The sequence below is a fragment of the Simochromis diagramma genome, unplaced genomic scaffold (assembly GCF_900408965.1).
Source record: "Simochromis diagramma unplaced genomic scaffold, fSimDia1.1 OVJJ01000201.1, whole genome shotgun sequence".
In the NCBI taxonomy this organism is placed as follows: domain Eukaryota; kingdom Metazoa; phylum Chordata; class Actinopteri; order Cichliformes; family Cichlidae; genus Simochromis; species Simochromis diagramma.
The window spans coordinates 433335-441627 of NW_024387223.1; the positions used below are offsets into that span (position 1 = coordinate 433335).

An 8293-nucleotide genomic window follows, 5' to 3' on the forward strand; every position below is an offset into this window, starting at 1 on the left:
AATTGAATTGAATTGAATTGAATTGAACCACTCGATCCCTCTAGCCACTTCCGCCAACAACTCCATCTCTCTAGCCACCCTCGCCAACCACTCCATCCATCTAGTCTCCATTGCCAACAACTCCATCCTTATAGCCACCCTCGCCAACCAATCCATCCCTCTAGCCAACACCGCCAAAAGCTCTATCCCTCTAGCCACCCACGACAACCACCCATCCCTCTAGCCACCCCCGCCAACCACTCCATCCCTCTAGCCACCCTCGCCAACCACTCCATCCATCTAGTCTCCACCGCTAACAACTCCATCCTTATAGCCACCCTTGCCAACAACTCCATCCCTCTTGCCACCCTCACTAACAACTCCCAAGACAACTCATTCCCTCCTGCCTCCTTCCCTCCATCCTCCTTCCCTCCTGCCTCCTTCCCTCCGTCCTCTGTGTCTCCTCCTGGCTGACCTGCAGGTGAGAAACAGGTGTGAGGTGTCAGCTGTCAGGTAGGTGATGAGTGAAGAACAGAACAGAATCCATTTCCTCTTCAAACTGCTGTCAGACATTATCTACTGCACTCTGATCACATCACTCAGACCAGCTGCTTTCTACAAAGTCTCATCAACAACATCTTTAGAAACAAACATCAACAAGCAGGAAGCAGCTTCACCTCTGATCACACACACACTCAACTCTACTCACTCACCTGGAGGATCAACAACACTCAGGTAGATGATGCTGATGGGAGGAATCTTTGACAGGGCTCTCTTCCTGTGCACAGTTCCTCTGTTGAACACACGACATTCGTATTTTCCACTATCAGCACTCGTTGCATTATTCAGAATCAAAGACACGTCTCCATCCTTCATCTGTCTGTCCTGCAGATCCACCCGGTTCTTAAAAGATGGATGCTGGTGATCTGGAAGGAACTGTCCACCCTTGTAAACAGCAACATGTTCTGGCTCCAGATCAGCTCTGCTCCACTGTACAAGTGTGAAGTTGTTGTTTGGAGCTCGACATGTCATCGTGGCGTTCTGTCCAGACTGAGCCGTGATGGTTTTTCTGGTCTGAAAGATGTAACAACAGAGCAGAGAGGAAGCGGTCACTTCAACATCAGCCAATCAGAGTGGGGAACAGACACAACTGCTCTCTGGTTTATGCTGGTTGAATCACACAAACGTGACCATAGACCTGTTAAAATCTGTTAAGGAATCACAGAATTCAGACGAACAACAAAGCGATAAATTCTTGATAAAGAACAAAGTCTAAACATATCTCAGTGCAAACAGAAAAACTTGTGTTTAGCTCCCAGTGTTAGAAATCAAACAAAAACACAATTTGAAAGGACTTAAGACAAATAATATTTTTGCAAACACCTTTGAACAGCTGCATATTTGACTGACTAAATGATGCAATGAGCTCCATACATCAGGCCCACGACTCCGTGCCAACCGAGGTGCGCTGTAGTACGTGCCATACTGTACACTGCCCCTATCGGTCATCGGTTCGCTCTGCAGGCACACAGGGAACGCGCTTCCGCAGCAGTCTTTGTGAGCTCGCTACACGTTTTCTCTTCGTCAGAAGAGAGGGTGTTTGTGTTATCAACGTTTGTGTTATCGTTCGTGGACGGTGGGAAAACAGCTTTGCTAGAAGCTTTGAACAAGGATGCCGTTTACTCGAAATCGACGTGGGCTTAACTTTGGGTATTGGAGCCTGTTTTTAATCGTGACGTCGACAAAAACGAAGCTTATCAGCAGCTTTCACCGTCTTCATGTTTGCTGACGTGTGGGATCAGGCACAAAGGAGCTGCTAGTATGTTTTTAGAGCCTCTGCATGTCGGGGTAAGTAAAACACAGACACGCAGAGTCACAAGAAGGTCGTGTTTCACGTCTGGTTGTAGCGCTGAAACATGGCTGCTGCTCTGGTTGAGCGTTGTGCCATTTATCACCGACGGAGCGTTCCCCAGCGTCGGGAGCGCGCACTGGTCAGGATCCAGGTTACTCCGCTTTCTTTACAACCAGCTAGTCAAGTAGTGATGTTTTAATTTGGTGACAAAGTTACAGTTGGATGTCGTTACATTACCATAAAGTGGAACCTCCTAGAAAAAGAAGTTATAGTTTTAGGAAGTCTTACATCCTTGTTGTTGGTTCAGAGGTTGTTTCAGCAAATTGCTGCGGAAATGTTAAAGTTTGAGCGCATTCTCAAGTGAGGGATTACTTCTTATTGGAACAGGCGGAACGAAGCCCAAATATCAACAGGACCTATTTTCTTTTATCCCTGACCAGGGGCGGATCTAGAGAAATTTTCTTATGGGGGGGAAAGAAATCAAATGTGCGACAAAATCAGTCTTTTTTTTCAAAAACAAGGGATGGGTTACATATGGTTAAAATGATTCAATATACATGCTATTCATATAAATATAGTCTACAACTTAATTATTTTCTGCAGTCCACGTAACTATACAGTTTAGATAAACACGTGAAATTTTGGGTTTATGTACCGTGTAGTCCGTATAATGAATAAATCTGTAGCCCAATAAATATAAAATCCAGAAAGCTTAACAACATGGGGCGATTTTTCCTTCCTGACTGCTTTGGAGAACAAGCTCGATGACCTAAGAGCAAGAGTCACCTTCCAACGTGACATGAGGGACAGCGACACTGTGCGCTTCACGGAGACATGGCTGACCCCACCGTGCCGGACCAGGCCGTAACTCCGTCGGACTCATTCTTTGTGCTCCGCGCGGACAGAACGGCAGAGTCAAACAAAACCAAAGGTGGAGGAGTGTGGGTAAACAGAAAGTGGTGTGATGCCAGGTGCATTTCTACTCTTTGCAGCGGCTGCTCGCCACATTCTTGAGTTCCTGAGCATTAAGTGCCGCCCTTTCTATCTGCCCGTGAGTTCACCTCGGTCATTGCCATTGGTGGTCTACATCCCACCCCAAGCGGACACAGGTATGGCTTTGTCGAACTACATGATGTGCTGAGTTCGCTTCAAAACAAGGACCCGGGCGCAGCCCTCATTGTAGCAGGAGACTTTAATAAAGAGAACCTCGGACAAGTCATGCCGAATTTCTACCAGCATGTCTGGTGTCCGACGAGGGGGGATCGGATTTTGGATCACTGCTACACGCAGTACAAGTAGGGCTACAAAGCTGTCTCACACCCGGCTTTCGGGAAGACTGACCACAACGCCATCTTCCTCATTCCCCAGTATAAACAAAACATATGGAGGGAAGAAGTAACCACGAGGGAGGTGAAACGTTGGTCTGCCCAATCAGAAGCTACGCTACAGGACGCACTCAACGATGTAGACTGAGCATGTGCAGTCGACATCAACGAGTTTACGGAAGAAGCAGTATGTTTTGTCAATATGCTAGCGGAGGAGATCATCCCCACTGCGAGAAGCTTGCTGCATACATGCTACTACTGCACATTCACCAAATGTGTATATATATATATTTATTTATAATGTTCTTCCTCTCTCCCCCTCTCCCCCCTTTGCACAAGTCAAGGAGCGTGTCAGGTTTACATTTCACTGTGTTATACTTGTATATGCATCTGACGAATGTTGAACCTTGAATTTACACAAAATGTCAGAAATCTGCATTGTCATGAACAAAGATTTAAACCTAATTTTTCATGATTTCTTGTGTTCACCCTCTGAGGTCCAACATATAACTGGCCATTTTAACTGCTTTTGATTTAACATGTGTATTTCACCTTTAAATTGTTTATTTTTTTCCCCGTGTCTTGCTTGGTGTCATTCTTCTCAGCTCAACCTCATGTGTCTGAATTTAGCTTTTTTTTTTTTTTTTTTTTTTTTTTTTTTTAAATTGGCATACTGTATTAACACAACTCATCTGAAATCACGCAAAAAAACATAAAATTCGAGTACTATCTTTTTAAATGCAAATATATATTGTACATTTTGTAAACATTTTCAACTATTTATCTAAAAATGCAGCCAATACACCTGCTGTTTTTTTTGTTTTTGTTTTTTTTTTAATTTTCTACAACCATTTAAAAATACTACTATAACTAAAATGAGAGAACAATCAGGTGTTGCAATAAGTTTTAACACTGTCTGAAATAGAGACTGAGCGTGGCTGCAGCTTGTTGTTATGTCAGCTTAAATCAGTCGTGTGATTTGGAGGTGCAGCGTGTCCGTGGACCCCAGAGGGTTAATAACGATAAATGTCTTATATCAGGATATGAAATTGTGATCATATCGTACAGCCCTAGTGTAGTCAATAGTTTTGTTGTGTGTGTCAGAACAATGAGGCGACTGCTGAGTGGTTACAGGTGTTACAGGAGTGATACATCTCCTGTTGTCAGGCCTGCAGGTATCAGGTTTGTGATGTTCTCCTTTATCTCATAGTGGACAGAAATAATTTTTTGGAGTGGCACAAATAATTTGTGTGGCATCAGATTTGATGTAGAACAGCTGATTGTTCTGTAAATAGTTTGAAATGTTTATTTAAAAACATTGTATGTAAATGACAACAATGTAAATGTTGTAATTTGATTATTTTAATAAACCAAGTAACTCGGATGGATTTGATGCTGGCGTGACCACAGTGCACACGTCTGCTGCTGCTCACAGCGGTCCAAGGGATCGCTTGGGGAGTTTGTGTGTTCGCTCAGACACATGAAACATTAGAGGGAACATTGGGTAACACTAAGCTATAGATTCAGTTTTAGAACTTATATTCACTGATAACTGTAGCTAGGCTCAAAGTGCTATCTTACTTTAGTAAACAACATTGTCATGTGCAAAACTAGGGTGCACTCGGGGTGGCAGGAGATTACTTTAGGGTGGCACATGCCACCTTCTAGATCTGCCCCCGACCTTGATTCTGGATGGGGACGACTCAGATAAACTTCACTACAGTGATGTTCTCAGCAGGTACTTGATGCAAGAGAAAAAAAGGCTGTTACCTTAACCAGGCTCTGAATGTTTAAATCAACCACACACAATATAAGCAAACAGTGCTACAGCTGTTGCGTCGCCTCGAGCTTAGTACTTCTTTAGTGCTTGTTGTTCTCCTGACATAACGCTGTCAAGTGAACCGTGATTTGTGCAGCCAGGGGTGAGCCAGCCGACCCGCCGCGAACATTAAGCCTCGCGGCGGTAGCGCTTCTCCTCCTTTGCTGCTGATGGATAGCATAGCGCGACACGGTGTCGAAAAGTATCTGTCGAGGTTTTTTTTATCCGTAAATTTCTCCGTTGTAGGGCAACTGCACGTGTTAATAGAATTATATTAGTACCGACTTCAGGTTTCCCGGACTAAAATCCCCTGTTATAAATGTGAAAGTAATCCGGACCAGTCCGCGTTTGCCGGCTACTCTGGTTTGCACCGCCATGTTAACGTTATGTGTCGCTTCGCTATCGCTAGCCGTACTATGAGCGAAGTGAATGTTTTACTGTTATGTGAGGTTTCAGCCGAAATATGATGTCCGGCGAGTCTCGGTGGCTCTAACGGCAAAGTAATCAAGCAGCAATCTAAGAGTAACATCTCACCTGTTGATGCAAACGCGTTATAACGGAGGAAAGAATCCCGAAGAGCGACCGTAAGAACTCCGGTATCCATCTTGTCCGGTGTCCCCGCTGTGACGACGTTCGCTCGGGACGGTAACGGCGCCAAATACGGTTGTGCCCCGAACTGGTTTCCGGTATTTGCATAAAAGTGATTGGCCAACACTGCTGTAAATGACTTGTTGGTGTATAATATGTGAAATGTGTCAAATAACGTAGTATTTAAAATACTTTACTAAACAGCTCATTTCTAAATTTTATATATAACTCGTCATAAGTCATGTTCATTAAACTCTACTTACCAATATAAGTAAAGACATTACACATAGAAATAAATAGAAACATTAGAAATTACTTCTTTAGAAGTTTAGAAAAAACTGATCATTCATAAATTCATAAATGCATTGATCGGCTCTACTTTGTATAAAAATGTATGTTTGGTATTATTATTATAATTATTATTACTTATAACTGTTCATTTGTTTTTGTTTTTGTTTTTAAACATTGCAGTCAGATCCTTAAATGTGTTTATATATGTTGATAAAACAGAATAAATTTTCCACAGTCAGTTTTTTTTATACCTAATATTTTGTCTTCATTGTGTTTTCAGTCACATCATAATTGAGTTGTTGAAGACTTTCAGAAAGGACAGAATGAGGCTGACAGGTGAAAATCGATGATGACAGCTTAAGGATTCACTGTCGTTAACATAAGTGCACTGACACTTAATAATAAAAACAAAACTGTAAAATTAGAGTCCAGACGAGTTACAGCTGACATAAGTGGCATTATAACTTTCATTTATTATTATTTATAGTTTACATGTTGTGTATATTTAAAGTACCTAAATACATTTATAAGAGGGCCACAGGGTAGACCCAGGCTTTGCATCCACCACCTGGTCGGGGAGTCCTCTGTGGGGGGTTTGCATGTTCTCCTTGTGTTTGTGTGGGTTCTCTTCAGGTACTCCAGCTTCCTCCCACAGTCCACAGACATGCAGTCAGTGGGGTTAAGTTCACTGGTGATTCTGAATCGCCCAGAGGTGTGAATGTGAGTGTGAATGGTCATCAGTACCCTGGTACCATGTATTTCTTTAGTACCTGCTCGGCCGGGTTTCCAAGCGATCTGAGCAGGTACTAAACTGTGATGTCACCGATTGGCTGGTCGGTGGCATCGCTCGATGAGTCGTAACAAGTCTGACAGGGTGACAGGCAGGTGATGCTGAAGAGGTTCATCAAATGGACACTGGTGTAACATCCGTGATGTCGATCAGACGTCCATCTTGGAAATATTCTTTAAAAAAACTATCTGTGTGTTTTTGTAGCAACTTTAAGTAACAGGGCGTTCATACCACGTGTTAGAAGAAAATAACCGTTACAGTGTGTTAATAGTTGTATATTTCTAATGTATCTGACCTCGACTCTCTTTGTACCAACAGGAAGGAGGAAGAGGGCGACTTTACTTGGTGTCAGAGACAGAAATGAGAAAAAGCTGAAATGAGTGAGAAGGACGATGAAGGAAACATCTGTGCTGTGTCTGCTCTGTAAGTAGAATCTCTGTGTTTGTTTGAATTCTTGGACTTTGACTGATCTGGTCCTGCACTACAGAGAAAGTTTATTATACCCAGGGTATATTTCTGTTATTCAGATTAGTTGACGCTAACATTGGTAATCAGGATATTCTGTCATATGAAGCTGATATGAGTTGATAAAACTCACTCAGTTAACCCGGGGTTTCCCTCCCTGCACCTCCACATGTGCTGTTTTCACACAGTTATGGATAAATGTATCAACATCAAAGAGACTGTCTGCTGCTGATGAAGTGTGTGTGTGTGTTTGTGTGAGCAATATACAGTAATGCAGTACTAGCAAATCTAGTACTGTACCAGTACTCTGTTGCTTTAGTCGAGTTTTATTGTCAACCAAACAATACACACTCGGGTAACAGTGGGACAAAACATCGTCCTCCTTCAAAGGTGAAAAACACTGTAAAATGACATGAAAATATAACAAATTCAAATATACATGTTTACAACTATACAGAAGATAAACTGAGAATAAGTTCAACAGTATTGTGCTTGAATAGAGAGAGTAAGGATGAGGGCTGTTCGATATAACGATGTACATCAGATGACGATATAAAAACGTCTATTGTTTCAGTTTACGCTATCGTTTGTTTCGTGGTGTCGCAAAATAAACTGTTTACGTCAATATTTTTTCATGGTTTTGACGGTCGCTGTAGTGGCTATATTCATTTCTTTCTCTTATATTTAATATAACCACACTACGGACGCACAAGCGCCTGTTTTTATGCGTTGTCGTTAGCAACAACAACTGTAAAACCATTGTGTGTCCGCTTGTTTATGTTCCACATAAACCTTTCACAATAAAGCTCAAGATCCTGTTGAGACTTTTCAAAATAAACGGAATCATATGAAAGAGTATGCAGTGTTTACGGATGAGAAGCAAAACAGCTACAACTTATGTCTAAAAATGTATCGTTTCATCGGTTAAAACACTCGACTCCAGGTACACGACGTGCAGCTGGAAACACTTAGCAAGTCGAGCTGCCCGAGATTCACAGAATTTACAGAAAATGTTACATTTTTGTGATTTATATCGTTATCGGACGATAGATGTTTTATATCGGGATATGAGATTTTGGTCATATCGCACAGCCTAGTAAGGATAGAAAAGGATGATAATACATAATACAATAGTACACAGAATAAATGCACTGCTCCAAAAACAAAGGGAAACTTACACAACA

The 8293-nt window shown here is 42.2% G+C and overlaps 1 protein-coding gene and 1 long non-coding RNA gene across 2 annotated transcripts in view; both read left to right on the forward strand.

The window, feature by feature from the left end:
• The window catches only part of LOC120746634 (CD226 antigen-like), a 344409-nt gene that overhangs the window by 268116 nt on the left and 68000 nt on the right, over positions 1-8293 (forward strand). The gene's annotated exons all lie outside the window — the stretch shown is intronic.
• Positions 7018-8293, forward strand: part of LOC120746653 — a 23921-nt gene continuing 22645 nt past the window's right edge. The window contains exon 1 of the long non-coding RNA XR_005698891.1: positions 7018-7067. This is a non-coding gene — a long non-coding RNA (uncharacterized LOC120746653). The remainder of the gene's footprint in view (positions 7068-8293) is intronic.